Source organism: Pinus tabuliformis, chromosome 6 (assembly GCF_031772625.1).
Source record: "Pinus tabuliformis cultivar Carrire ecotype Pingquan chromosome 6, CPIR1, whole genome shotgun sequence".
In the NCBI taxonomy this organism is placed as follows: domain Eukaryota; kingdom Viridiplantae; phylum Streptophyta; class Pinopsida; order Pinales; family Pinaceae; genus Pinus; species Pinus tabuliformis.
Genome location: NC_142292.1, coordinates 367,231,441 through 367,254,500, shown reverse-complemented (window position 1 = coordinate 367,254,500; position 23,060 = coordinate 367,231,441). Strand labels below are relative to the sequence as shown.

The following is a 23,060-nucleotide window of genomic DNA, read 5'->3' as shown; positions in this document are numbered from 1 at the left end:
GTGCGTTTTCTGTGTTTATATTTCTGCAATATTTTATGTGTTCCATTGCTCCGTAATATATAATTTTCTAACAGTTCTCTGATCTGGAGGACAAAGATCTTGGAGTGCACATCGAGATGGGCGATGATGGTAGATACAGTGCGACCGGTATCGGTACCATTTCCTTTGAGAGGGAGTCTGGTAAACCCTTCGTATTGAAGGAAGTCATGCATGTTCCAGGATTGAAGAAGAATCTTATCTCAGTGGCAATGTTAGAAGACAAGGGGTATGATGTTGTTTTCAGCGAGGGAAAGGCTTTCCTGCGCAGCAAGACAACTGGTGAGACCAGGAAGATAGGGATTCGAGTGAGGAACCTTTATTATTTGCATGTAGATGGATGCACAACAATGGTGGGCAAGGCAGAATGATTGGTGAGCCGGGATGATGGCGAGTTGTGGCACAGGAGATTGGGTCACCTTCACCATGGAGCCTTGAAGATACTGCAGCAGATCACTACAGGGCTTCCTAAAGGCACACTTGCGCAGTCAGATCAGTGCAAGGGGTGTACTTTGCGGAAGTTTGTGAAAGCCACCATTCACGAGAAGGATAGTCGCGCCACGATGATCCTTGAGAGAATTCACACAGACGTGTGTGGACCTTTCTCAATTGCTTCGACAACAAAACACAGGTATTATGTGATTTTTGTTGATGATTTCTCTTGTAAGTGCTGGATCTTCTTTATGCAGAAGAAGAGCGAGACATATTCAAATTTCTGTGAATTCAAAGCACTGGTCGAGAAGGAGTCGGGGAAGAAGGTGAAGGCTCTTAGGAGCGATAATGGTGGTGAATACATCTCGGACAAGTTCAAGGATTTCTGCAAGGCAGAAGGGATTCGAAGAGAGCTCATAGCTCCCCATAACCCACAGCAGAATGGGGTAGCTGAGCGGAAGAACAAAACGATTGTGGGTGCTGCACAGGCAATGTTGCATGATCAGGGCCTACCCCTTCACTTGTGGGCATAAGCATGCAATACAACAGTTTATGTGCAGAACCGTTGTCCTCATAGGAAACTTGGCATGAGTACACCCGAGGAGGCTTATTCTGGTAAGAAGCCCGATCTTTCTCATTTGAGGATTTTTGGTGCTAACGTTTACATGCATGTGACGAAGGATGCCAGGAAGAAGTTGGAGCTGACCGCAGAGGTTGGGATATTTGTGGGGTACACTGATACACCCCACAACTATCGTGTGTATTTTCCAGACAGTGGTAAAACTGTCGTGCGACGGGATATAAAATTTCAGGAGGAGAAAGCCATGAAGTGTTCACTTGAGAGGGAGCTACACTTGCATGCAGATGAGGAGCTATTAGTTCCTAAGGATGAGCTTCAGGACGTGGATCAGCCACAGGACGAGGTTCATGGAGTGGAAGAGACCACTCATGCAGCGCCAACCATTAGAGGGCGAAAGCGCTTGACAGAAGCTAAGTGACTGGCTCAAGATGCAGAGAAAGTTGTAGGACCACCTACAGCCCAACACAGGCAAAGACAGTCACCTAATCGGTACACTGGATACATGGCTCTTATGAGCAAGTGTGTTGTGACTGAGCCATCCTCTTTCGAGGAAGCTGTGGAGGATCTCGCATGGGTAGATGCCATGGTGGAAGAGTATTATTCTATTGTCAGAAACAGTGCATGGGAGATTTTTCCTAGACCGGAAGGGAAATCAGTGGTGGGTTTGAGATGGATCTACAAAGTTAAGCAGGCAGCTGACGAGAGTGTGGAGAAGTACAAGGCAAGATTTGTTGCCCGAGGCTTTTCACAGATAGAGGGGATGGATTATGAGGAGACCTTTGCACCTGTCGCAAGGTATTCTTCCATACGGACGATTCTTGCTCTCTCAGCGCAGATGGGATGGCACATTCATCAGATGGATGTGAAGATTGCGTTCCTCAATAGAGTCATTGAGGAGGAGGTGTACATTGAGCAATCCGAAGGCTTTGAGGTCTTCAGCAGCGAGTCGCATGTGTGTAGACTCAAGAGAGCGTTGTATGGGTTGAAGCAAGCACCACGTGCTTGGTACACACGGATAGACAGCTATTTCAGAGGACTTGGATTCTCCAAGAGCGAGGCGGATCCTAACCTATACCAGATTGTGGTGGAGGGTAAGTTGCTTATCATTGTACTATATGTTGATGATTTGACTCTAACAGGTGATGAGCTGTTGATACTGTCACGCAAGAAGGATCTTACTACAGAGTTTGAGATGAAGGATTTGGGCCTCCTTCACTATTTCCTAGGATTGGAAATATGGCAGCGCAGTGGTGGACTATTTGTTTCTCAGGGCAAGTATGCTCGGGAGATACTGGAGAAGTTCAACATGCATGGCTGCAAGCCTGTTGATACTCCTCTTCCTGGAGGTTGGAGGAAGGAGGATGCCACTTCGGGAGAAGAAGTGGATGCCACTGTTTATCGACAGTTGGTGGGGTCGCTGATGTATTTGGTCAATACATGACCTGATATATGCTATGCAGTTAACCAGCTTTCACAAGCTATGGTTAAGCCTACCAAGCTCTTCTGGAAGGCGGGCAAGCATGTATTGCGCTACTTGAGAGGCAAATTGGGATATGGTTTATGGTACAGATAGGAGGATGAGGTGAAGCTATGTGGCTTCATGAATGCAGATTGGGCAAGGAGCCCAACGGACAGAAAGAGCACATCAGGAGGGGTCTTCAGTATTGGATCAACAGCAGTTTCTTGGTACAACAGGAAGCAGAGATCCGTGGCACTCAGTTCAGCGGAGGCCGAGTATATGGCAACAAGTTTGGCTGCATGCGAGGCTATATGGATGAGGAAGATCCTGGTTGGTTTGTTCAGTTCTCATTTGGATCCTACTGTGATTTACTGTGATAACCAAAGTTGCATTAAACTCTCGGCTAATCCTGTATTTCATGATAGATCTAAGCATATTGACATCAGGTACCATCATATCAGAGATTGTGTGCAGCGGAGGATCATGTTGCTTTCATACATTCCAACGGAGGATCAAGATGCTGATATTCTGACGAAGGCTCTCACCAGGGGAAAATTCGAGTACCACCGAGGCAGGATAGGGGTTTCTGATAATCCATATCTTGTCGAGAGGGAGTGTTGAGATTGCAACAAGATGATGGAGCTTAGTGAAAAGAGTCGCCTTCACTAAGTGGGCCCGTAGGCAAATTATGGCGCAAGTTCTATTTTTGATCCTAGCAAGGATGATCATAGTGTGGGTGACCACAGTATGAGTGATCATAGTGTGGGTGACCACAGTCTGAGTGATCACAGTATGAGTGATCAAAGTCTATTTTTAGACTGGCTGTCAAAAATAGAAAAGTCAAACATTATTGTCTGATAATAATATTTGGACTATAAACTTGATCTTATTCTCTTGGAGCACTTTAGGATGAGCTACGGATGTGGTACATGCAGATCCCAGAGGGAAATATGTGGTTACCTATGGGATGACTAATATTTGCATGCAGGACTTCAGTTAGAACTCAAGTGAGTTGAGTTTAGTGGACTGGAGGTGCAGTTGATGGGGTTGTGTTCAATTTAGCTTTGTTAAACTGGTTGTATTTAGTCGAACTGGCAAATAGACTAGAGATGAGTTGGGTGAATTAGTTATTAATTAATTCACAAGTTATTAACTCATAGTGCAACTATAGAATACATCAGTTAACTCAGTTGCATGTTAGTGCATGTTCAGTTCAGCAGGGACAGGTGTTAGAGGATCAGATTGCTATCAGTTGTGACTATAGTTGTGCATGATGATTTTCACAATCAGAGGGATTGAGTATGCCAATGAATTGGCCAATATCAAGAATTGTAGCCTGTGCTCACGTCCAACACAGTGTGAGTGATTCTTTGCAGGTGAAATACGAGTTTGGTAAACCATTCTCATCAGTTCTTGAGCAGGTATTGAGCTGGAGAGGCAGGCAAGCAGTGGAATAGATTTGGAGATCAGATCTGAGTTGTATTGTGTGTAACAGGTGGAGCTGGTACTGGATTGCTTGTGATAAGCATTGTACTTTGTAATGTTACATGTTCTCAATCATTAATATACAGATAGTGTGGGGTTTTTAGCGAGATGCTTTCCCCGGGTTACATACTGTGTTAATGTGTGAATGCTCTTGATGTTTTATTTTTATTGATGCTGCTATATTGATGATCAACGTAGAGGAGCTTATGTATTGTGTATGTATTCCGCAATAGTACATGATCAGGATAATCTCTGTTGAATATGTGTTAAATTATTCAAAATTTCTACATGGTATCGGAGCTGTTGATCATCAGATCTACTATTCAGGAAGTGTTTACATTCTATTTCTTCAGGCAGAGTCTGTAATCGGGCTAGGTAGCCTCTGGATTCATCCTTCCTTTGGAAGGTGAGATATCCGGTGAATGCCCATACAGTCAATCTCTGTACGAGAAATATTGTGTTCTCACGAATCTTAGATTGGAGGTGGTTGAGTTGGAGCTGGTGGAAATCGAATTTGCAGCAGTGTTGTTGAAATGTCTTTCAACGGATTGCAAATGTTATTCCAAAGCAAGAGCGACTTGGCGCTCAAGGATAAACTCAGAAACAATAAAGGTGAGAATGGATCTTCATCAAAGGTATCTGATGAAGAGAATTGCACTTTGGCTGCCAAAGCAAAGAAGGGGAAGAACAAGAAAGCTTCTCATTCCGGTGCGAAAGGCAAGAAGCAGGATATGTCCAAGGTGAAGTGTTTTCACTGTCACTAGCACAAACACTATGCCACTAATTGTCTGCAGAAGAAGAAGAACAAGCAAGCTGCTGGATCTTCAGCAGGAGAGGCTCTAGCCTCACAGTTTGAGCTTGATTTTTCATTGATTGCTTGCTTGGTTTCAAGTGTGATGGGATCAGTGTGGTTCTTGGACAGTGGTGCGTCTTTTCACATGACGGGAGATAGAGATTTGTTCTCTAATCTGGAGGACAAAGATCTTGGAGTGCACATCGAGATGGGCGATGATGGTAGATACAGTGCGACCGGTATCGGTACCATTTCCTTTGAGAGGGAGTCTGGTAAACCCTTCGTATTGAAGGAAGTCATGCATGTTCCAGGATTGAAGAAGAATCTTATCTCAGTGGCGATGTTAGAAGACAAGGGGTATGATGTTTTTTTTAGCGAGGGAAAGGCTTTCATGCGCAGCAAGACAACTGGTGAGACCTGGAAGATAGGGGCTCGAGTGAGGAACCTTTATCATTTGCATGTAGATGGATGCGCAAAAATGGCGGGCAAGGCAGAAGGATTGGTGAGCCGGGATGATGGCGAGTTGTGGCACAGGAGATTGGGTCACCTTCACCATGGAGCCTTGAAGATACTGCAGCAGATCACTACAAGGCTTCCTAAACGCACACTTGCGCAGTCAGATCAGTGCAAGGGGTGTACTTTGGGGAAGTTTGTGAAAGAAACCTTTCACGAGAAGGATAGTCATGCCACGATGATCCTTGAGAGAATTCACACAGACGTGTGTGGACCTTTCTCAGTTGCTTCGACAGCAAAACACATGTATTATGTGATTTTTGTTGATGATTTCTCTCGTAAGTGCTGGATCTTCTTCATGTAGAAGAAGAGCGAGACATATTCAAAGTTTTGTGAATTCAAAGCACTGGTCGAGAAGGAGTCGGGGAAGAAGGTGAAGGCTCTTAGGAGCGATAATGGTGGTGAATACATCTAGGATGAGTTCAAGGATTTCTGCAAGGCAGAAGGGATTCGAAGAGAGCTCATAGCTCCCCATAACCCACAGCAGAATGGGGTAGCTGAGCGGAAGAATAGAACGATTGTGGGTGCTGCACGGGCAATGTTGCATGATCAGGGCCTACCCCTTCACTTGTGGGCGGAAGCATGCAATACAGCAGTTTATGTGCAGAACCGTTGTCCTCATAGGATACTTGGCATGAGTACACCCGAGGAGGCTTATTCTGGTAAGAAGCCTGATCTTTCTCATTTGAGGATTTTTGGTGCTAACGTTTACATGCATGTGATGAAGGATGCCAGGAAGAAGTTGGAGCCGACCGTAGAGGTTGGGATATTTGTGGGGTACACTGATACGCCCCACAACTATCGTGTGTATTTGCCAGACAGTGGTAAAACTGTCGTGCGACAGGATATAAAATTTCAGGAGGAGAAAGCCATGAAGTGTTCGCTTGAGAGGGAGCTACACTTGCATGCAGATGAGGAGCTATTAGTTCCTAAGGATGAGCTTCAGGACGTGGATCAACCATAGAATGAGGTTCATGGAGTGGAAGAGACCACTCATGCAGTGCCAGCCATCAAAGGGCGAAAGCGCTTGATAGAAGCTAAGCGACTGTCTCAAGATGCAGAGAAAGTTGTAGGACCACCTACAGCCCAACGCAGGCAGAGACAGTCACCTGATCGGTACACTGGATACATGGCTCTTATGAGCAAGTGTGTTGTGACTGAGCCATCCTCTTTCGAGGAAGCTGTGGAGGATCCCGCATGGGTAGACGCCATGGTGGAAGATTATGATTCTATTGTCAGAAACAATGCATGGGAGATTGTTCCTAGACCGGAAGGGAAATCAGTGGTGGGTTCGAGATGGATCTACAAAGTTAAGCAGGCAGCTGACGGGAGTGTGGAGGAGTACAAGGCAAGATTTGTTGCCCGAGGCTTTTCACAGATAGAGGGGATCGGTTATGAGGAGACCTTTGCACCTGTCGCAAGGTATTCTTCCATACGGACGATTCTTGCTCTCTCAGCGCAGATGGGATGGCACATTCATCAGATGGATGTGAAGATTACGTTCCTCAACGGAGTCATTGAGGAGGAGGTGTACATTGAGCAATCCGAAGGCTTTGAGGTCTTCAGAAGCGAGTCGCATGTGTGCAGGCTCAAGAGAGCGTTGTATGGGTTGAAGCAAGCACCACGTGCTTGGTACACACGGATAAACAACTATTTCACAGGACTTGGATTCTACAAGAGCAAGGCGGATCCTAACCTATACCAGATTGTGGTGGAGGGTAAGTTGCTTATCATTGTATTGTATGTTGATGATTTGACTCTAACGGGTGATGAGCTGTTGATACTGTCATGCAAGAAGGATCTTGCTACAGAGTTTGAGATGAAGGATTTGGGCCTCCTTCACTATTTCCTAGGATTGGAAATATGGCAGCGCAGTGGTGGACTATTTGTTTCTCAGGGCAAGTATGCTCGGGAGATACTGGAGAAGTTCAACATGCATGGCTGCAAGCCTGTTGATACTCCTCTTCCTGGAGGTTGGAGGAAGGAGGATGCCACTTCGGGAGAAGAAGTGGATGCCACTTCGGGAGAAGAAGTGGATGCCACTTCGGGAGAAGAAGTGGATGCCACTGTTTATCGACAGTTGGTGGGGTCGCTGATGTATTTGGTCAATACACGACCTAATATATGCTGTGCAGTTAACCAGCTTTCACAAGCTATGGTTAAGCCTACCAAGCTCTTCTGGAACGCGGGCAAGCATGTATTGTGCTACTTGAGAGGCACATCGGGATATGGTTTATGGTACAGACAGGAGGATGAGGTGAAGCTATGTGGCTTCACGGATGCAGATTGAGCAGGGAGCCCAACAGAGAGGAAGAGCACATCAGGAGGGGTCTTCAGTATTGGATCGACAACAGTTTCTTGGTATAGCAGGAAGCAGAGATCTGTGGCACTTAGTTCAGCGAAGGCCGAATATATGGTAGCAAGTTTGGCTGCATGCAAGGCTATATGGATGAGGAAGACCTCGGTTGGTTTGTTCGGTTCTCATTTGGATCCCACTATGATTTACTGTGATAACCAGAGTTGCATTAAACTCTCGGCTAATCCTGTATTTCATGATAGATCTAAGCATATTGACATCAGGTACCATCATATCAGAGATTGTGTGCAGTGGAGTATCATGTTGCTTTCATACATTCCAACGGAGGATCAGGATGTTGATATTCTGATGAAGGCTCTCACCAGGAGAAAATTCGAGTGCCACCGAGGCAGGATAGGGGTTGCTGATAATCCATATCTTGTCGAGAGGGAGTGTTGAGATTGCAACAAGATGATGGAGCTTAGTGAAAAGAGTCGCCTTCACTAAGTGGGCCCGTAGGCAAATTATGGCACAAGTTCTATTTTTGATCCCAGCAGGGATGATCACAGTGTGGGTGACCATAGTATGAGTGACCACAGTGTGGGTGACCACAGTGTGAGTGATCATAGTATGAGTGATCAAAGTCTATTTTTAAACTGGCTGTCAAAAATAGAAAAGTCAAATATTATTGTCTGATAATAATATTTGGACTATAAACTTGATCTTATTCTCTTAGAGCACTTTAGGATGAGCTACGGATGTGGTACATGCATATCCCAGAGGGAAATACGTGGTTACCTATGGGATGACTAATATTTTCATGCAGGACTTCAGTTAGAACTCAAGTGAGTTGAGTTTAGTGGACTGGAGGTGCAGTTGATGGGGTTGTGTTCAGTTTAGCTTTGTTAAACTGGTTGTATTTAGTCTAACTGGAAAATAGACTAGAGATGAGTTGGGTGAATTAGTTATTAATTAATTCACAATTTATTAACTCATAATGAAACTATAGAATACATCAGTTAACTCAGTTGCATGTCAGTGCATGTTCAGTTCAGCAGGGACAGGTGTTAGAGGATCAGATTGCTATCAGTTGTGACTATAGTTGTGCATGATGATTTGCACAATCAGAGGGATTGAGTATGCCAATGAATTGGCCAATATCAAGAATTGTAGCCTATACTCATGTCCAACACAGTGTGAGTGATTCTTTGCAGGTGAAATACGAGTTTGGTAAACCATTCTCATCAGTTCTTGAGCAGGTATTGAGCTGGAGAGGCAGGCAAGCAGTGGAATAGATTTGGAGATCAGATCTGAGCTATATTGTGTGTAACAGGTGGAGCTAGTACTGGATTGCTTGTGATAAGCATTATACTTTGTAATGTTACATTTTCTCAATCATTAATATACAGATAGTGTGGGGTTTTTAGCAAGATGCTTTCCCCGGGTTACATACTGTGTTAATGTGTGAATGCTCTTGATGTTTTATTTTTATTGATGCTGCTATATTGATGATCAACGTAGAGGAGCTTATGTATTGTGTATGTATTCCACAATAGTACATGATCAGGATAATCTCTGTTGAATATGTGTTAAATTATTCAAAATTTCTACAGGGGTGAGCCCAAGTGCTTGCAAACATCAAGTAAAAATCCAAGGGAGGCTCCGAAATTGGATGCAGGCCAAAATTTTAGAGGGTGTTACAGCCACTACAATGCTTGGTGACACACTAGTTGAATTCCAAATTCTCTATTCTGGTCCATTTATAGCACAGGGCCTTGGTCCTTCAAGGAATATTGAACCGTTGTGCAGATTAATTTGGCTTCCACACTTATCCCATGGACAGACATGGTTCACCTTTCGGCAACTTAGTCAAAACACAACAAAAGTTTCACCTTGATCACAGTGTTTCGAAACCAGGAAGGGTAATTTGGCTCGCGAGTTAAAAAATTTCAGAGTATAAGTTTTCATCTTTGGTTTTGCTCCACTGCTAGCAAGCCTGGATAGTACCCCGACAGAGTCACGCAAGAACACACGCATTTCTCCACTCCCAGTGAGCCTGGTCATTACCCATGTGGAGTTGCATGCTTCACCTCTCTGTGTAGGAAGCCTTTCTCTTCTTTCTCCCTTGTACTTTTTAAGAGGACTGTGCATAGGTACTTATTTATTTTTGGGGCGGAAGAGGAATCCCAAGTTATTGAGAGCAGAAGAGGTTGTTCCTTCATGTAAGACCTATGACATAGGTTTGCTCATTTAGATTTCCCCCTTCTCAATTTCTACTAGTTGGATTAGATTGATCACACGGAGTAGAAGGCTGAGTATAGGCATGGGGCTTTCCAGTGTGGACACGGGTTCATGGTTTTACCCAAGCTTCCCTTGCATACAATTTTTATTTTCCATCAAGACTTGATTGTTCAAAGGTTATAACCAAGCACAAAGAATACGGACACAAGATAGGCCAAGTGTTGCAGTGTCACAAGGCTCTTTATATCTCAGCCACATACTCATTCAAAATCTAGAACTCAGTAAAGGGCAGCACTTATTTACAAAAGACCAAAACTAGTAGGATGCTAAACAAAAAAACAACACGAAACAGAGATAGTAAGAAAATTGAAAAAAAAAACAATAAGTAGTAGACAGACTTATGTACATGGCACAGGCGTGGCCCAACCTACTGAAAATAATGTTTGAGATCTTGACTGTTGACAGGAATATTTTCAATCCTCCTATCAAGTGATTGCAAATGGTATGTGTAAGGTTCAAGCTTCTCGTGGACTGTGTACAGACCAATCCACAGGGACTGGAACTTTGAATGCTTGCCTTTATCTTCATGGGGTTTGTCCCATTTCAAGACTAAGTCACCAACATCGAAGTTATATTTCCCTACAGACTTCTTATCAAACCATCTCTTAATATGGTTTTGGTGGAGTGTAAACTTTTCTTTTTCTTTCATCCTTTCTTCCTGTAGTTTGTGAAGTGTATCCATCCTATGCTAAACTAGCATGCAAGGCTTTCTTTGGGATTCTTGATACAACTAAAGCGCAGTCAAGTAAATGTTGGGCGATACGATGGCTTCTTTACCTTAGACCAGGAAGTATGGTGAGGTGTTCAAAGAGGGTTTTGGTGTTACATGGTCAGCCCATAAAGCATTTGTCAAGGGAGAATGCCAATTGCGTTGCTTAGAGTAAACAGTCTTTTTTATTATATGGATAAGGTTTTTGTTCGTGGATTCTACGAGACCGTTTCCCTGCAGGTAGTAGATAGATGAATGTTTCAGCACAACACCATTTTGCAATGCAAAATCATAAATTTTTAAAGATAAAAACTATGTTGCATTGTCCAACACAAGTAATATTGGAACGCCAAAGCGTGAGATGATTTTTTGCTAGAGGAAGCTAATGAATTCCTGGTCGTTCACTTGCTTGAGAGGAACTATTTATGTCCACCGTGTGAAGTAATCAGTTGTTGTCAAAATGTAGTGGTATTATTTCAACAAATGTGGGAATAATTCCATGATGATGTCCAAGCCCCATTGTTGGACTTGTTCAGTTATTACAACAGGGTGCAGTGGGGCTACTAACCTTCGTGTTCTGCCAACGCATTGCTGACAGACCGAGCACTTGCGGTCGTAAGCATGTGCATCCTTGAATAATGTGGGCCAATATAAATTGGCTTGAATAACTTTGTATGTAGTGGTATTCCTGTAAAATGACCCCTAATGGGTTCATCATGCAAATATTACAAAACCTTCTCTGATTCATGTGCCTCTAGGCACCTGAGAAATATTTTGTTACTGTGCTTTCCATAAACCACTATGTGCACCAATTGACAGGCTAAAGATTTGAGGCACAGTGCCCTATTATATCTCATGGAAAAGTGAGAGGTTATGGTGTCATGCTCAGGTTATTGGTGCACATATTCGTACCAAGAGTTTCTGCTTGCAGTGGGTGGTTCTTGCACTACATCATACATTTCAATTTCCTGCTCCTAACCGACGAGCTCTGCTTCTTCCTCCTGTGTGTGTACTGCCTTAGTTGCGATTTTGTAGAGACCATGACCCTTGACAATGTGAACTGGCTTGATAACAAGATAATACTCTTGCAAGCCTGTCATCTAGTTTGCACATCATTCACACAACTCTTATTGTACGAGCAGTGAGTAGACTGCTGGGTGAGGTACATACATTATGCAATGGTTCTTTAGCAAGTAGGGTATGAAGTATTTCATCACCTTGTATATTACATATTCTTGTTTGTCGATGGTGGGGCAGTTGAGTTTGGGTCCCTACATGCTTGTGCTCATGAAGGAGATGGGACGTTCGTCGTTCAGTTCATCCTTCTGAGTGAGTACTGCAGCGAGCGAGTTGTCGAAGGTGAAGGTGTATAGCAGGAGTTCTTTGTTGAAATCTAGACTGTAGAGTGCAGGTGCTTCTACAACAGGCTTCTTGATACGGATGAATGCATACTTTTCCCTCTTGCCCCAGTTGTAGACTACATCCATCTTGATCACATTTTGGATTGGTTTTACTATCTACACATAATCCAAGAAGAAATTCCGAAGGAAGTTTATCTTTGCTAAGAAGGACTACATTTCTTTCTTGTTGACTGGGTGAGGGATCTATGTAATAGTTTGGACTCAATTGAAATCAACCTTGATCCCGCTTTTGGCAATGATGTGCCCAAGGAGGTTCCCCTTAGACACTGCAAATATGCTATTTTTGGGATTCAAGGAAATCCCATATTTCCGACATCCCTCAAAAATTTTCTTTAGATGGCGTATGTGGTCTTCTCGTTTTCCTGAAAGCACAGTCACATCATCGAGGTACACCACTATGCTCTATTTGATGAGTTTGTGGAAGGCAATGTACATGGTGCGTTGAAAGGTTGTGCCTGCATTCACGAGCCCAAATGGCATTCATCTGTATGCAAACATACCCCACTTGGTACGAAAAGTAGTTTTGATTCTATGAGGTTCCACTACCAGAACCTAAATATATCCTAAAAATCTGTCAAGTAAGGAAAACATCTATGCCCTAGATGTTGTTTGAACAATGTGTTCCATAGATGGCATGGGGTAGTTGTCTTTGTCCAAGGCATGGTTCAAGTTCCAAAAATCAACACACATGTTGATTTCCCCAGACTTCTTACATATAGGAACAAGGTTTGAAACCCATGTAGAATGATGAACTTTGTGTATGATCCATGCATCCAACAACTTGGTGAGATCATTCTGTATGAGCGGTTCAAGTGACGGATGTACTTTCCTCAGCTTCTACTGATATCGCTTGACCCCTTCTTTGATCAGAATGATGTTTTGGATTATTTACGTGTCATAATTTTTCATATCATCATATGTCCACATGAACACATCATGGTACTGTTTGAACAAGTGGAAAAAGTCTTGCTGCTCGTGTTGCATGAAACACGTATCGAGATTGACGAACTTAAGATCTTTTCTATCCCAAAGTTAATCAGTTCATGCAAAATGGTAGAGTTGTCGGTTTTGTTGTTCCTTGGCCATTGGAAGTGTTCTTGTAATTCATATATTTTTTCCAAAGATACTGCACCTTTGGGGATGAGGTGCCCTTTCTCAATCTCTACCCCAGCTTGCAAAGATCACTCGTGATCATCTTTGCCTATCACTGCATCCTTGAATATATTAGCATTGGCCATGAAATGCAGTATCTGTTGATCATCATCAAACACGTGTAAATTAGATATGTTATCTGGGATAGATGGTCTATACAAAATTTTAACAGTAAATCTATCCCTAAGCAATGACATTCTAGAAGCTATGTTTTCCAAAGAATTGCCAGCTGCATTATGCGTTCTTGGTACAACAATGATATTAAATGCTTGGAAGTTAGAGATCAATTACCATACCTCTTGCTGGTAAATTTTGAGATGAGGTGATAAATAGCGAATGGTGTTACATACATGTGCCACTATATTCGAATCACCTACCACTTTGAGCATGACCATGTTGAGGCTCATGGATTTTTACAAGCCCAACATGAGTGCTTTGTATTCAGCAATTTTGTTTGTGCACTCGAACTCCAAGTGGTGTGAAATCAAATTTTTCCTATTTTATGGGTTAATCAAGATGCACCTAGCTCCTGAGCCATCCTGTGTCTTTGATCTATCAAATTACATGGTCCACAACTCGTCATCACATGGACCGTTTGGCGTGCTTGCACTACTGCTACTAATGTTACAATGTACTATACAAGTTTCATTTCCATCAATTGGGCAAGGAAGGAGACTCAACTGCATGTCTGGTGGGGTTGGAGTTGGTCATGCAGGATAAAATGCCATCATTGTTCCCAAGAGGCAGTTGTTGAACATGAGCTCTGCGAAGGCCAACGATTCATTCTCGCCATTGATGGGAGTGACATTATGCCTGATGTATCTCTCGGATAACACCTGGATTTGATTTTTTTCCCTTATACAGAATCCACATCTGCGAGAAGTCTATAGAAAAGTATCCATTTAGCTTGTTGGACCAGTCTCTGCTAAGTAGTAAGCCATACGCTTTTGGTATGTCCATAACAACAATGTTTATACACTGGTGAACTTGGCCATAATGAGAGAGTCGAATGATCACATCTTGAAGTTCACCAATTGTTGGTATGGATGTCTGATCAAGTTGCATGATATGCGTGGATGTCTTTCTCCATTGTGCATTTATCCTTTTGGAAATGGAGAGTAGCATGACATTGGCTACCATTCCAAAATCAACCAAAGAGTTGTGAACATTATAGTTAAATATCTCAAATGAAAGCAGGAATGGAGGGAAAATAGAGTTTGCTTCTTCGATCCGAAGTGTGCTTATCATAGTCGAAAGTGATCCGGGAGGTTTGCTTGCTCCCTTTCTTGTAGAGGTTGCGTTATCCATTGATGTGTGCCCCAGTGCACGTAGCAGGGTGTATCACTGATTCTGGATCTTAGCCAACTCGAACAAACTGATGCTTTTGTGAGTTTTCTTCATGACTTCCATAATGTTTTAATCAAGAGGGGATAGACTCACGAAGATGTGCGGGGTAACAATGATATTTGCATTGTTTGGTAGAGTGTTATGTAGTTTACTACTCATGGACATACTCTTATCCGCCGATGTCTTCTCTAGATTTCTTTGTGTTTTCTACTTTTGGACGGTTGGTGGATCAACCTTCCTTAGTAGTTAGAGATTTTATTTCACTTCCCCAAGTGTAGGGGGAGCCCCCTTACTTATGAGATTTTAACGATCATTTTGATTTTGGTGCTGCTTCTCAGTGTTTGTCTTTTGCGCTGCTTGCAAGAAATGATACATGTTCACCACATGCCCAGAGCTTGATGCCTCATGAAGCGCAACATCTTCGTCCTTGCCTGTATCTCTCAGTTGTCCCCGAGCACTTCTTGTTACGTTGAGTGCACGGTTGCACACTGAGCCTGCAACTCGCTTCCAGTCCGAACAAGACCCTTCCGAGTGATCATCTTCATGAAATGAACAAAATTTGTTGTTCATGCAATGTTCGAGTTGGAACACTGAACTTTGTGCAGTTTTAGTTGGGAAGTGGTTGTTACCTGATGACACGCTTCCTTTCTTTGTCTCGATGGTCGACTACTCACACATGTTTCAATTATTCGTTGTTTGAGCTCAGACACTTCTGTTGTCAATTTTTTGACTAAATGAGTAAGGGCTTCAATATCACTTGTTTCCTTGTCCTTACCCTTGCTCATTGCAGCCTAGGACCTCCTGCTCGCATCTCTGGAGTCCTTCATTGGTTCATCATCCTTGATGACTCCAATCGTGTGTAGGTCCTTTTCAACAATAGTTGCCTCTTCGCAATTTTCTAATAGTGTTCGTTTCGCAACTCGTTTGACGAACTGCGCAATGTTGGTCGGCAGTGCGTATGTGTAGTAGTCAACAATGATGGATTCATGAGGTTTCATGTCCACTACAAACTTATTCAATATGCGCAGAAACCTCTGATTGAAATTTTTTACTTTTTCTTTCCCCTCCATCTTCAGGCTTCCCAAGTCTTTGAGTAACATGGCTAGGGTCTTGTCGTCAGCAAACTTTTCCAGAAACATATGTTTGAACATACCCTAGTTATGTATGGAGTTGACAGGAAGAAAATGATACCATGTTGTTGTGAAACCATCCAAGGTACATGGGAACAATCTATATGCAACTTCATCATATCATACGTCAAGGGTCTGTAGTTCTAGGTAGAAGTTGTCCAAGTGATCTTCTGCCTTCACTCTGCTGTCAGGGTCGAACTTTTTAATCATTATCTCTGACTGCTTCAGCATATTATGCAAAGCACCCGGGAGAGCTAATGGTCCCTGAGTCAACCATTCTAGATTTTGGTTAGCCATGTCTTCTTCTTCTTCATCCTCTTCCTCTTATTCAAAATATGACGGTTCCATCTCTGAGTCTAATGGTTCTTCTCTGCCTCTTCCTCCTCCACTGCCTTCCCCTCTACCTCCTGTACCAGAGTCTGAGACCAAGATCACGAGGGTGTCTCGTTCTCCCTGTTGGAAGACTGGAGGTTCCTCTACATTCTTAATCACTTCTGCTAGACCTTCAAGTGTGGCAAGAACTACTTCTTCCACCGATGATACAACAACCCTTGTGGGAGTGGTTTTGGGCTATCTTGATGCATGTGGAAGATGTTGTATTCCTAGGATCAGTCTGATTGCTTTCGCAAATTGATAGGTGATGGGACAGATGAAGCGAAGGTGTTGATACGAAAGTTCCTGTTCACGTTTGGGAGGTGAGGAGTAACGAACTTCAGAGTCACACGTAGGTGAGAGGGAGTGCTAGTTACTACCTTGATTAGATGGTTGATGAGTGGGTGTGAGAGGAAATTCAACCATAAACAACTTGCAGCCCTCCTTCTAGCGCCAGAAATTTTGATGGTGCTGGACCCACCAACATTTAGGGGATCTCCCTAGTATGAAGCCAAACTAGACCTCACACCATTTGGTGTAGGAGTCCCATTCGGTATGATGGCCCAGTTGCCATTATCTTAAATTTTTTCCTTAGCTCTTGCTTATCAGCACATGAGAATGGTATTCTTTGTCTTCGAGGTTCGTGTGCCTCCTAATTGCTAGTGTTACTTGTGTCAAGGTTCTTTCACCGTAGAGCGGGAGGGTGGAGGTGAGTCTCTAGTTGAAACAGAAGCAATCCTAACTCTATCAGATACACACAACACAACAAGACATGCACAACTTCCAAAGGAGTAGTCCACATGGATGCGACAGTCTCAACACACAAGAGGAGATAGCATGTACAACACCCAGTGGGGCAGTACGTGCAAGTGTGATGATCATTATAACAAGTTTATGGGAAAGGCTCTTTCTGGTGTCCGATGAGGCAACCCATGTGGGTAGGACAACATTAACAACTTATACAACACATTTTCATCAATATATATGTATTAGATCAACTAAAAGAGTTCAATTGTTAAACTCAGGTTAAAGCAACATGCATTACAAGTGTTCAAGATTAGTTGATTAGCTTGCAGGTAGTGTAGATTGAAATGGCTTATTGGACACTTCTGCGTTGTTTTGGGTGACATTCGGTCGAGTCGATTCTAGGTGGAGGTCTGGCTATTAGAGGGTGATCCGGTCGTCAGAAATTCAGAAAAATGACTAAGTGTGTGAGAAAGTAAATTTGTGCATACGTGACCTTGTGAGCACACACTCAACATGACTTGATGACAAGATGCCTCAAACCATCAAGACAACATATACTCAACATGAATAACTAACTGTACGAGTAACAAGCGTGACACTTGTGATAGACCATTGAACGATCGTGATGATGCTTGTGCGACAGTACATACAACTTCGTGTGTGAGTGTGACGGATGTTTACCTAGCGAATACAACTTGTACACACAAAGCGGAGCCTTGTGCATGACTAGAACATAGCTACAAGCATGAAGCTGTGACCAACATGAAAAAATATGGTTGTTGAACATTCAGTCAAGGAGGGCACACAGACTCAAAACGAGCTCATGGGGTGAGCCTGGGTGCTTGCAAACATCAAGTAAAAATCCAAGGGAGTCTCTGAAATTGAATGCAGGCCAAAATTTTGGTGTTGCAGTCGCTACAACAAAAAGTTTATTTACATTGATCTTAGATTTATTATAATAGGCTTACTACTCAAATTTATTAACTAAATATGAAAATGAAATAATAAGAAAATGAACACACCATTTACACAAAGGAACACAACATATATCCTAGAAAACCCAAAATAGGAGAAAACCAAGCTAGAAGGTGAGGTTAATGCTCTGCTCTCTTTTCTTCAATTATGAAATCCAAATAAAAGGAAAGGAACACTCACTCTGGAGTTTTCTTTGACAATGTGGTCTGAATGGTTGCTACAAAATTTTCCTCCTTCTCTATTAGGCTCTCAAATTCCACTGCTATATGTTTTTTTAAACTAAAGAACAAGTTCAATACTAAAACATGGAACGCCCTCTCTTCCTAGTGGCTCTATATTTAACATATGATGATAACCATCTAGGATTATTGTTTTTGCATGCCCAAACACTAAACTAGTGTTATGGTTTTAACCTTCTATAATATTCTTGAAACTCCACATGTATTATCCCAACACATGAGTAATGGGGACTAACATGGCATGCACTTGATATCATGGTGCACGGCAAGCTTGATTAATTCATGGGATACATAACTTTGGATAACAAGCTTTAATTGAGGCAATTTTCACATCATTGGAAATGTCTTAGTTTGTAGAACAACATCAATATTTATGAGCTACGCTTATAAAATTTTGACCCAAAAAAGAGTTGTGTGATCCTTAAAAGTATCTCTAGAAGGTTCCAAACCCCAAATCTCCAAACTACAATTTTCTAGTAAAAGGGACAGTACATGCCAATTTCTCCAAATTTCCCTCCTAAAAAGTATGAAGATAAATACAACATCAAGATTTATGAGCTACGCTTATAAAATTGTACCTCTAGAAGGTTCCAAACCCCAAATCTCCAAACTACAATTTTCTAGTAAAAGGGAGCATACATGCCAATTTCTCCAAATTTCCCTCCTAAAAAGTATGAAGATAAATGAAAAATAATATAACAACCCATTTTGAATCATTGGAACTATATAAATGTTGTAGGGAAGACATAGATATTGCATTTTGAGCAACTAGAAATTCAAACAATGGCACTAGTTGATATGTTCCTCCACCTAAGTCCACTTGTTAACCAACCATGCACTACACTAGAATCAATAAGAATAAGATGTTGGCATTATGATGCCTGTGTTGTACTTGATGGAAACCCACTTGTAGCAGAACAACTCACTTGTATATGGTAACCAGATGAATCTGCATAAGAGATATCAGATGTGACAGAATGCATGACAGTTGTGTTTACAGATGTGATGAAATGCAGGGCAGTGTTAAGGAATTAGTTCAGAAGAAAACTCACTCAGATGAAAGATCACAGTACAACATGACAACAACAAAGAATTACAGTTCAGACTACAAAGAATGAAGAAAGAGAGGTATACGCAGGTTCACCTTGACCAAGCTGCATATACACACAGGTTAACAAAAAAAAAGGAGCGTATAACGTACACACGCACTTTCACAGAAGGAAAAGCGCATATATCTTGGAAAACTAAGTTTTTAGTCCAAGGTATTTGGTCCATGGTATTTTGATCCATGGTATTGGTCCATGGTATATGGTCGGAGGTATTAACCCTTGGTATTTGGTCCAAGGTATTGGTCCTAAGTGGTTTTGGTCCATTGTAATTGAGAAAGGCCTAAAATATATATAAGGAGGAGAAGATCATTAGGCCTAGTGAACAAGAATTGAATATCTGATGAAGTGTGAGATCCAGTATGCAGGTTATTGACTTATGGTGCTTTGTTTGATCTGAACTAAGGATGAACCTTAGCGGTTGATGAGGGATAAGATATAATGATGGATCGGGATCTTAAGGCTAGACATGAATTATCATTATATGGTTTAATCATGTATAGTCTAGATCTGAATACTAACGCATGTGTTTTTTTGTAAGTGTTATGATATGGGTATTACAGAAGTCTGGAATAGATGCTAAATTATGAATCAATATTTACAGAAATATACGTTGGTTGGCTTTGATAAAAGCACGTATACACGCTAGTTTAACACATCTAAGTAGTGTATACATTATGTAATATGATATTTGAAGTTACAGGTGGATCTGACTATTGTTGCAGAATTTTGGGTTCTGCTCTGTGTTTTGGTGATTGTAGTTTGATGATAGTATATTGAATGTTCAGATTGATTGATTGTGATTTGCTTCAGTGGTAATGGGATTTCAGTGATTCAGTTATGGGTGATTCAGAGTTTTATGATTGAGTTTCAATAATTGGTTAATGCAGATGTATTTGATGGTTGTAATATAGTGGTGATTGATTTTGAGCTTCAATGTTGATAATGGGTCCAGTATGAAAATTAGATGAAATGAGGCCTTCATGTGTATTTTTGTGTACCAGGAGCATCCAGTCTGAAAATTTATGAAACGTGGTCCCTAGAGGAAGAGAGAAGGTTGTAGCCTTTTGTAGGTCAGCGCCTACGTACTAGTAAGCATATCAGCTAGTACAGGAGCTAGGGGGTTGCATCTCCTTTCCAGTAGAAGCTAGAGAATGAGAGAAGGTAGTAACCTTCTACAGGTAGAAGCCTCCGTACTAATATGAGTCTGCACCAGTACAATGTTGTAAACAAATTTTCTTACTAAAAGAAGACAGAGATGACAGCAGCAGGTGGTTTTCACCCACATTGGGTTTCCACCTTAAATCTTGGTGTTCATGTCTGTTGCTTATGTGTGATGGATCATTCTATTATTAACTACACATGGTGACTGTTTAATGTTTAATAAAGTATTGATGCACAGATTAAAGATCAACATATGATGAATTAACTAAATCATTAGTTTGATGGATATATGCTTGTTTCCTTAAACATAGTTACGTGTACATGCAGGATACCTTCATTAAAGGTGCATATATAAATTTGAGTATGAAAAGAAAAAGGTTCTTGACTTGAATAATACTGATTCACCCCCCCTCCTCTCAGTATTATTTCCAACATAAGAAACATCCAACTATATGGCTATGTTGTAGCCACTACAACAACACCCAAAAAAATTAGTTTATATATCTAAATTTTGGGCCCCCCTATGCTTTTCAAGCTCTTAATGAGGATCCATGTGGTTTGAAATAGTCAAGAAATCTTTAATAACTTAGTTATCATCAAGGCTACAATTGCACAAGTGCTTAATATGTTCATGAGGCCAATGGCCTAAGATTTCATGTCTTGCTTCATCCTTGACATTATAGTTATGAGATTTTTCATTCATTCATCTTACAAAGGATGTTACAATACTGCCTCTCCATTTGTCTTTATATAGGTTAATGGAATTAGTTTTTTTAAGAAGGTGCTAGAGCTATACTTATGTTTGCCTTTTGTATGTCTAGGGTTTTGAACAAGGCTACAATTAGAATACGAGGCTTGTTAACATTAGAAATAACTCTTATTGGGAAGCAGGTTCTATTAGGTTGATAGGTTTATAAGATGCATCATAAGCCATATGTGGTTCAATGTCAGTATATTGTTGTAAGGATCAATTTGGCTTCATTCATACTTGAGTTCACAAGTGATAATGAGTTTAGACTCCCCTCCACTCAAAATATTCCTCAGACTCCTTTTCCTATAATTTCCTAAGATTTAACCTCTCCTTTGACCTAACTATGGTTCCATCACATCGTAGCAAGCAAAGCGTTAAAAATTTAAAACTTGTGTTTTCCTGCCTTTTTCACAAGTCGTAATCACAACTTGTAGTGCTAGTCTTCAAAGCTTATGTAAGTTTGATTTACAATTTACTCTGAGAAGCTTATCCTCTTTAGTCACAAATCACATTTCTAGTTCATATTGACTTGTAATTGCCATCTAAAATTGTGATTTGAGACTAAGACTACCTCCATCGCATGTGACAAATCCAAGTCACATTTTTTCACTGCAACCCCATCACACACCATCATTACATTTTGTCTTACTTGTTGGGTATATGATAGTTTGATCTACCCTCTTCATGAACATTTATATCCTAAAAGCCACCTCCACTTAATCCTCTCTATGTCGAGCCTTGACATACACACTCTCTCTTCATTATATCCTTTGCATAAACCACTTGAACCCTTACTCAATTATCAGACCTAGCATTTATTTCCCCAAACTCTCACTCATTATATATTTTGCCATAGTTTCTATCCTAAATTTAATCCATAATCCATTGGCTAAAGTTCCATTTCATATCTCGACTATGCATTGAGGAATCGCATAAGTTTATTGAGCAAATTCATATGACTTTATTAAATGAAATTTTTCATTTTCTAGAAACAGTGTATGTCCATGGGTTGAATTTCAATGGTTTACTATATTAAATTATAGAATCCCTCTTGATTGAGATTATATATATATATATATATATATATATATATATATATATATATATATATATATATATATATATATATATATATATATATATATATATATATATATATATATATATATATATATATATATATATATATATATATATATGGTGAAATTATTTTTGGCCTTGATTCATATTGGTCATTATATAAGGTGAATGTGAACATAGGATTTGAGTGCCATACCTTTGAGTCGACTTGCCATTTGTGAAGAGATTTTCCCTAAACCACAAATTATGCATATAATTTTCACTTTAATTCATTGTGTTATAGATATGCCATTGGAAATTTCATTGAGCCTCATCCTTTCCTTAAGTCACAAACTTCATTTACATGCTCCAATGTTGTTGTGATTCATAAATTTGATTGGATATAGGATTTTGTTTTTAATTCACAGGTCGTAACTATTGTCTTTAGTGAATTTGGGAATCTAATTTGCAACCAGAGTTGCATCTCCCCTTAACAAGTCACAAATTTCACTCTCATCTTTCATTAACACTAGAACTTCAAATTGTGACTTAGACTATAACTTGAGCCTATGATTTGACTAGGGTTTAAATTTTCAATTAGCATGGGAGATTTTTGGTCTTCATGTCACAAATCACACTTACAATCTCTAGTGAGAATAGATCCTGAAAATGTGACTTATAGTGCATTTGGGTTTGAATTTGGACATGCTACTTCCTCATCACACCAATAGTGGATAACACATATATATAAATAAGTATCTAGCTCTTTCATTTTCATTAGCTATGGTTTGGGCAACCAAAGGAAATTATGTGTTATAATGTAAGATCAAATGAATTTAAATAAGGATTAACCTAAGAATTACGGGTTTCACCAATGGTGTTTGCATTGCAATTGAAGATCATAATATGGAAGGTTCTTTAATTTTATTTAGCGTGTGTAGCAGCTGCCTTTGGATGTGAAAAAAAGTGCTTTGACCAAAAGGAAAAATGGAA

At 40.9% G+C, this 23,060-nt stretch overlaps 1 pseudogene; it reads left to right on the top strand.

Moving 5' to 3' along the window:
• The window catches only part of LOC149258821 (pachytene checkpoint protein 2 homolog pseudogene), a 55,899-nt pseudogene that overhangs the window by 31,476 nt on the left and 1,363 nt on the right, over positions 1-23,060 (top strand).